Consider the following 8911-nt stretch of genomic DNA (forward strand, 5'->3'; position numbering starts at 1 on the left):
TAAAGTGGCTAGTGATATATTTGACATAATTTCCCATCAATTCCCATTATTAAAGTGGCTGGAATTGAGTCAGTGTGTTGGCAGCAGCCACTCAATGTTAGTGATGGCTGTTTAACAGTCTGATGGCCTTGAGATAGAAGCTGTTTTTCAGTCTCTCGGTCCCAGCTTTGATGCACCTGTACTGACCTCGCCTTCTGGATGATAGCGGGGTGAACAGGCAGTGGCTCGGGTGGTTGTTGTCCTTGATGATCTTTATGGCCTTCCTGTAACATCGGGTGGTGTAGGTGTCCTGGAGGGCAGGTAGTTTGCCCCCGGTGATGCGTTGTGCAGACCTCCCTACCCTCTGGAGAGCCTTACGGTTGAGGGCGGAGCAGTTGCCGTACCAGGCGGTGATACAGCCCGACAGGATGCTCTCGATTGTGCATCTGTAGAAGTTTGTGAGTGCTTTTGGTGACAAGCCAAATTTCTTCAGCCTCCTAAGGTTGAAGAGGCGCTGCTGCGCCTTCTTCACGATGCTGTCTGTGTGAGTGGACCAATTCAGTTTGTCTGTGATGTGTATGCTGAGGAACTTAAAACTTACTACCCTCTCCACTACTGTTCCATCGATGTGGATAGGGGGGTGTTCCCTCTGCTGTTTCCTGAAGTCCACAATCATCTCCTTAGTTTTGTTGACGTTGAGTGTGAGGTTATTTTCCTGACACCACACTCCGAGGGCCCTCACCTCCTCCCTGTAGGCCGTCTCGTCGTTGTTGGTAATCAAGCCTACCACTGTTGTGTCGTCCGCAAACTTGATGATTGAGTTGGAGGCGTGCGTGGCCACGCAGTCGTGGGTGAACAGGGAGTACAGGAGAGGGCTCAGAACGCACCCTTGTGGGGCCCCAGTGTTGAGGATCAGCGGGGTGGAGATGTTGTTGCCTACCCTCACCACCTGGGGGCGGCCCGTCAGGAAGTCCAGTACCCAGTTGCACAGGGCGGGGTCGAGACCCAGGGTCTCGAGCTTGATGATGAGCTTGGAGGGTACTATGGTGTTGAATGCCGAGCTGTAGTTGATGAACAGCATTCTCACATAGGTATTCCTCTTGTCCAGATGGGTTTGGGCAGAAAGTCACTGGGGGGGAGGGGGAGGAAACTGTCAGTCACTGGAGGGAAGAGGTGGAATCATATGTTGTATGAAGTAGGCCTTGTATACTCACTCATATGCTCTCGCCCGATATGTCCTCTAGTCAATCTGATATATGATTACCAATATATTATTAGTAATATGATCCTAGGTTTACTCAATTTAACAGTTTGGTTGCTGTTTGAAAAATCTATTCTACTAGCAAAACAGTTAACCTGTTTCAGGACACTTTTCATCCTCTGTTGCATTCCAATACCGAGGTAAGCTGTCAGTATTCAGTCTCTCAGCAGTGTGATAGTAGTTTGTAACTGGGGCGGCAGGGTAGCCTAGTGGTTAGAGTGTTGACAAGGTACCTGTCGTTCTGCCCCTGAACAGGCAGTTAACCCACTGTTCCTAGGCTGTCATTGAAAATAAGATTTTGTTCTTAATTGACTTGCCTAGTTAAATAAAGATAAATCTGTTACCATCTGTTGGCCAGTGCATCATCCTATGTCAGAGATGCACATTAGGGTGTCTTTGCCCTTTGGCAGAATTGATCAGCTATAACTTTACGGGACAAAAAAAACATGTCCTCATGGAGAGAGGGAGATTAGAGGAGAGGAGACATGGAGAGAGGGAGGTTAGAGGAGACACGGAGAGAGGGAGGTTAGGTCAGAGGAGAGGAGACACGGAGAGAGGGAGGTTAGAGGAGAGAGAGAGGTCAGAGGGGAGGAGGTGTGTCCTTGTTTCTCTAATCCACTGTTTGTACTGCTGTGATGGGTCTTCTCTGGGCATAATATCAGAGACAGCCCCCCATGGACAGGCTAATCTGGCCCCAGTGTGTGTGTGTGTGTGTGTGTGTGTGTGTGTGTGTGTGTGTGTGTGTGTGTGTGTGTGTGTGTGTGTGTGTGTGTGTGTGTGTGTGTGTGTGTGTGTGTGTGTGTGTGTGTGTGTGTGTGTGTGTGTGTGTGTGTGTCTGTATGTAATCTGGCCCCAGTGGTCCACCAGCAGGGGAGGCCGGTCCCCCGAACCAAAAGACATCCAGTCTCCACTGCGACCCACTTCTCAGGACCTCAGACATATGTTGTCCCAGGAGGGGCTTTGTTAACACAGACAGACCTTAACTCTCCCCTGACTACCAGAGTGGTTGAGTTACACACAGACAGACCTGACTCTAACCTGAACTCTAACCCTGACTACCAGAGTGGCTGAGTTACACACAGACAGACCTGACTCTAACCTGAACTCGACCCAGTAACTGAGGAGAGATCGGTCGATCCAGTAACTGAGGAGAGATCGGTCGACCCAGTAACTGAGGAGAGATCGGTCGACCCAGTAACTGAGGAGAGATCGGTCGACCCAGTAACTGAGGAGAGATCGGTCGACCCAGTAACTGAGGAGAGATATACTACATGAGCAATAGCCAGTCAAGTTCTGCCACAGGGATCTCGAAAAACCATTTCTGTATGGACCTCGCTTTGTGCACAGGGTTATGATCATGCTGAAACAGGAAAGGGGCCTTCCCCAAACTGTTGCCACAAAGTTGGAAGCCCAGAATCGTCTAGAATGTCATTGTGTGCTGTAGTGTTAAGATTTCCTTAGGATCTAAGGGGACTAGGAAACCATGGAAAACAGCCCCAGACCATTATTAATCCTCCACCAAACTTTACAGTTGGCACTATGCATTGGGGCAGGTAACATACTGACCAGACCGGACACGTCGCGTGCGTCGCAAAATACATTTAGAAATCCATGTTATTCAATTATTGCACCCACACTGCTCGAGTGCCGAGCCTCTGTCCAGCCCCAGCCTCTGTCCAGCCCCAGCTTCTGTCCCTGTCCCACCAGAAGTCTATGTACGTGGTCTTGGCCGGGTTTTAAGGCCTGTGTTAATCCTGTTTATACTCGCCTTAGCCACCACAATCAACTCTCCTCATGTCATGGCTGCTGTGAAGGTCAAGATTACAACAGTATTTTTACTCTTGGGAATCCCATTGTGACACAGGGGGGGGGGGGAACATTTTGTCTGGGGGACATTATTTGTCTGGGGGACATTATTTGTCATGACAGGCCCAATAACCACACATCTCCCTGCTCTAAGGGCCCACAACAAAAGGACCCCCTGTTCCTGGGGCCTGCTACCCATCTCCCTGCTCTAAGGGCCCCAACAAAAGGGGCCCTTAGAGCAGGTTCCTGGGGCCTGCTCCTACAGACATCTCTGAACCAAAGGATTGTCCACCACTTCACCTTGTCATGACCGTGGCGACTGACCTCCAAAACGGACGCACTGACATTTGGTGGTCAGCCAGTGTTGCGGTCATAAAAGCCGACTGATACAACGTAACACGGAGAGATGGTCCTTTTTTTTATCCTTCTGTGCTGAAGGCCAGCAGAGAGAGGTAATCCTTGGGGCGGTGGGTCAGCTCATGTTTCCCTGTTCATCTTTCAACCTCATTTCAACCAGATAAAAGGTAGTTGTGGATAGTATACCTAACAGCCTATCCACTGGCAAACATCAAATACTTCCTGGGTTTCCTTTTTCATTCTCAGCTCATTTTACAGCTAGCAGCCTTGACGTTTTCAGATCATTATAATTAGTTACTTACCGGTAATAGCCTAGACCAATTAAACTTCATTCATTGGCTGTTTGGAGAAATGCACACACATTCTAATGAAAATCAAGGCTGAATTAATACAGAGCTAGGATAGTCCCCGTCTGAGGTGTCACCTTCACCCTCAGAGATGAACCTTCCGTGTGATGTACAGTAGCCAGTGTAAATATGCAGTGTCACTTCCTCTGAAACTCCAGAGGAAGTTAGTTACCCCTCTTGTTCCATTTGGTGGGTTCTGCGTCACTAATAACATATTTATGGTTATAAAAATCAACATGAACTCACTTCATGATTTGATGTCTGTCCTGTAGGATGGCACGGTTAAACTTTGGCAGAAACATTGAACTGTGAAAGGCTTGCAGTTTCTAAGGAGCCTCATGATTTGGAGAGAAACATACATTTGGTCTCAACCAGAAAATGAGAAACGACCGTTAGACAGAAACAACATATCACATATTGAGCCCTAAATGATTGAGGACAGTTAGGCTATTGAAGTGAAATCAATTTGTCCCGTTAAGGTTTTAACTAATGACTTCTCTTCAAAGAAAGTACTACTTTTTTTTCACAGACAAGCAGTTATTGTCATTTCATGTCAACCTTTGAGGCTCTTTATGATAACAGCGTAATAACATTCCCATTATATCCGTGGTTGGTTCCCATTATAAACCGTAGTTGGTTCCCATTATAAACCGTAGTTGGTTCCCATTATAAACCGTAGTTGGTTCCCATTATATCCGTGGTTGGTTCCCATTATATCCGTGGTTGGTTCCCATTATAAACCGTAGTTGGTTCCCATTATAAACCGTAGTTGGTTCCCATTATAAACCGTAGTTGGTTCCCATTATATCCGTGGTTGGTTCCCATTATATCCGTGGTTGGTTCCCATTATATCCGTGGTTGGTTCCCATTATATCCGTGGTTGGTTCCCATTATATCCGTAGTTGGTTCCCATTATATCCGTGGTTGGTTCCCATTATATCCGTGGTTGGTTCCCATTATAAACCGTAGTTGGTTCCCATTATATCCGTGGTTGGTTCCCATTATAAACCGTAGTTGGTTCCCATTATATCCGTGGTTGGTTCCCATTATATCCGTGGTTGGTTCCCATTATATCCGTGGTTGGTTCCCATTATATCCGTGGTTGGTTCCCATTATATCCGTAGTTGGTTCCCATTATATCCGTGGTTGGTACCCATTATATATCCGTGGTTGGTTCCCATTATAAACCATAGTTGGTTCCCATTATATCCGTGGTTGGTTCCCATTATAAACCGTAGTTGGTTCCCATTATATCCGTGGTTGGTTCCCATTATAAACCGTGGTTGGTTCCCATTATATCCGTGGTTGGTTCCCATTATATCCGTGGTTGGTTCCCATTATATCCGTAGTTGGTTCCCATTATATCCGTGGTTGGTTCCCATTATATCCGTGGTTGGTTCCCATTATATCCGTGGTTGGTTCCATAACAAGTGGAGAAGGTTACAGCTGAAACCCAATAATTGAATTCTGCAGTGTTCTCTCAGCACCCAGGGGCAGGATCAATTAGATTAGAAAATACATATACGAATGAACAGAGAAATAAATTAATGCAAAAATGTATCTCAGTTCAGCAGGAATTCTCATTATGTTTCTCGGTCATCTGTCATCGTCAGCGTCACATTGAACAGACGTTGGTACCATTTTATTGGTGATGTTGCCAGGGCAACTACAATTGATATAACCTACCTAATATTCAAAAAGCATTTTTTTTTTTTAAAGATCTTTAGTTATTCAGTCATATTCCCAATCTGTTCCAAGGCCTATTCATTATTCAGTCATATTCCCAATCTGTTCCAAGGCCTATTCATTATTCAGTCATATTCCCAATCTGTTCCAAGGCCTATTCATTATTCAGTCATATTCCCAATCTGTTCCAAGGCCTATTCATTATTCAGTCATATTCCCAATCTGTTCCAAGGCCTATTCATTATTCAGTCATATTCCCAATCTGTTCCAAGGCCTATTCATTATTCAGTCATATTCCCAATCTGTTCCAAGGCCTATCCGTTATTCAGTCATATTCCCAATCTGTTCCAAGGCCTATCCGTTATTCAGTCATATTCCCAATCTGTTCCAAGGCCTATTCATTATTCAGTCATATTCCCAATCTGTTCCAAGGCCTATTCATTATTCAGTCATATTCCCAATCTGTTCCAAGGCCTATTCATTATTCAGTCATATTCCCAATCTGTTCCAAGGCCTATCCGTTATTCAGTCATATTCCCAATCTGTTCCAAGGCCTATTCATTATTCAGTCATATTCCCAATCTGTTCCAAGGCCTATTCATTATTCAGTCATATTCCCAATCTGTTCCAAGGCCTATTCATTATTCAGTCATATTCCCAATCTGTTCCAAGGCCTATCCGTTATTCAGTCATATTCCCAATCTGTTCCAAGGCCTATTCATTATTCAGTCATATTCCCAATCTGTTCCAAGGCCTATCCGTTATTCAGTCATATTCCCAATCTGTTCCAAGGCCTATCCGTTATTCAGTCATATTCCCAATCTGTTCCAAGGCCTATTCATTATTCAGTCATATTCCCAATCTGTTCCAAGGCCTATTCATTATTCAGTCATATTCCCAATCTGTTCCAAGGCCTATCCGTTATTCAGTCATATTCCCAATCTGTTCCAAGGCCTATTCATTATTCAGTCATATTCCCAATCTGTTCCAAGGCCTATTCATTATTCAGTCATATTCCCAATCTGTTCCAAGGCCTATCCGTTATTCAGTCATATTCCCAATCTGTTCCAAGGCCTATTCATTATTCAGTCATATTCCCAATCTGTTCCAAGGCCTATTCATTATTCAGTCATATTCCCAATCTGTTCCAAGGCCTATCCGTTATTCAGTCATATTCCCAATCTGTTCCAAGGCCTATCCGTTATTCAGTCATATTCCCAATCTGTTCCAAGGCCTATTCATTATTCAGTCATATTCCCAATCTGTTCCAAGGCCTATCCGTTATTCAGTCATGTTCCCAATCTGTTCCAAGGCCTATCCGTTATTCAGTCATATTCCCAATCTGTTCCAAGGCCTATTCATTATTCAGTCATATTCCCAATCTGTTCCAAGGCCTATTCATTATTCAGTCATATTCCCAATCTGTTCCAAGGCCTATTCATTATTCAGTCATATTCCCAATCTGTTCCAAGGCCTATTCATTATTCAGTCATATTCCCAATCTGTTCCAAGGCCTATTCATTATTCAGTCATATTCCCAATCTGTTCCAAGGCCTATTCATTATTCAGTCATATTCCCAATCTGTTCCAAGGCCTATTCATTATTCAGTCATATTCCCAATCTGTTCCAAGGCCTATTCATTATTCAGTCATATTCCCAAACTGTTCCAAGGCCTATTCATTATTCAGTCATATTCCCAATCTGTTCCAAGGCCTATTCATTATTCAGTCATATTCCCAATCTGTTCCAAGGCCTATTCATTATTCAGTCATATTCCCAATCTGTTCCAAGGCCTATTCATTATTCAGTCATATTCCCAATCTGTTCCAAGGCCTATTCATTATTCAGTCATATTCCCAATCTGTTCCAAGGCCTATTCATTATTCAGTCATATTCCCAATCTGTTCCAAGGCCTATTCATTATTCAGTCATATTCCCAATCTGTTCCAAGGCCTATTCATTATTCAGTCATATTCCCAATCTGTTCCAAGGCCTATTCATTATTCAGTATTATTCCCAATCTGTTCCAAGGCCTATTCATTATTCAGTAATATTCCCAATCTGTTCCAAGGCCTATTCATTATTCAGTCATATTCCCAATCTGTTCCAAGGCCTATTCATTATTCAGTCATATTCCCAATCTGTTCCAAGGCCTATCCGTTATTCAGTCATATTCCCAATCTGGTCCAAGGCCTATTCATTATTCAGTCATATTCCCAATCTGGTCCAAAGCCTATTCATTATTCAGTCATATTCCCAATCTGTTCCAAGGCCTATTCATTATTCAGTCATATTCCCAATCTGTTCCAAGGCCTATTCATTATTCAGTCATATTCCCAATCTGTTCCAAGGCCTATCCGTTATTCAGTCATATTCCCAATCTGGTCCAAGGCCTATTCATTATTCAGTCATATTCCCAATCTGGTCCAAGGCCTATTCATTATTCAGTCATATTCCCAATCTGTTCCAAGGCCTATTCATTATTCAGTAATATTCCCAATCTGTTCCAAGGCCTATTCGTTATTCAGTCATATTCCCAATCTGTTCCAAGGCCTATTTGTTATTCAGTCATATTCCCAATCTGTTCCAAGGCCTATTCATTATTCAGTCATATTCCCAATCTGTTCCAAGGCCTATTCATTATTCAGTCATATTCCCAATCTGTTCCAAGGCCTATCCGTTATTCAGTCATATTCCCAATCTGGTCCAAGGCCTATTCATTATTCAGTCATATTCCCAATCTGGTCCAAGGCCTATTCATTATTCAGTCATATTCCCAATCTGTTCCAAGGCCTATTCATTATTCAGTCATATTCCCAATCTGTTCCAAGGCCTATCCGTTATTCAGTCATATTCCCAATCTGTTCCAAGGCCTATTCATTATTCAGTAATATTCCCAATCTGTTCCAAGGCCTATTCGTTATTCAGTCATATTCCCAATCTGTTCCAAGGCCTATCCGTTATTCAGTCATATTCCCAATCTGTTCCAAGGCCTATTCATTATTCAGTCATATTCCCAATCTGTTCCAAGGCCTATTCATTATTCAGTCATATTCCCAATCTGTTCCAAGGCCTATTCATTATTCAGTCATATTCCCAATCTGTTCCAAGGCCTATTCATTATTCAGTCATATTCCCAATCTGTTCCAAGGCCTATTCATTATTCAGTCATATTCCCAATCTGTTCCAAGGCCTATTCATTATTCAGTCATATTCCCAATCTGTTCCAAGGCCTATTCATTATTCAGTCATATTCCCAATCTGTTCCAAGGCCTATCCGTTATTCAGTCATATTCCCAATCTGTTCCAAGGCCTATTCATTATTCAGTCATATTCCCTATCTGTTCCAAGGCCTATTCATTATTCAGTCATATTCCCAATCTGTTCCAAGGCCTATCCGTTATTCAGTCATATTCCCAATCTGTTCCAAGGCCTATCCGTTATTCAGTCATATTCCCAATCTGTTCCACTGCC

Source organism: Oncorhynchus mykiss, chromosome 19 (genome assembly GCF_013265735.2).
Source record: "Oncorhynchus mykiss isolate Arlee chromosome 19, USDA_OmykA_1.1, whole genome shotgun sequence".
Taxonomy (NCBI): domain Eukaryota; kingdom Metazoa; phylum Chordata; class Actinopteri; order Salmoniformes; family Salmonidae; genus Oncorhynchus; species Oncorhynchus mykiss.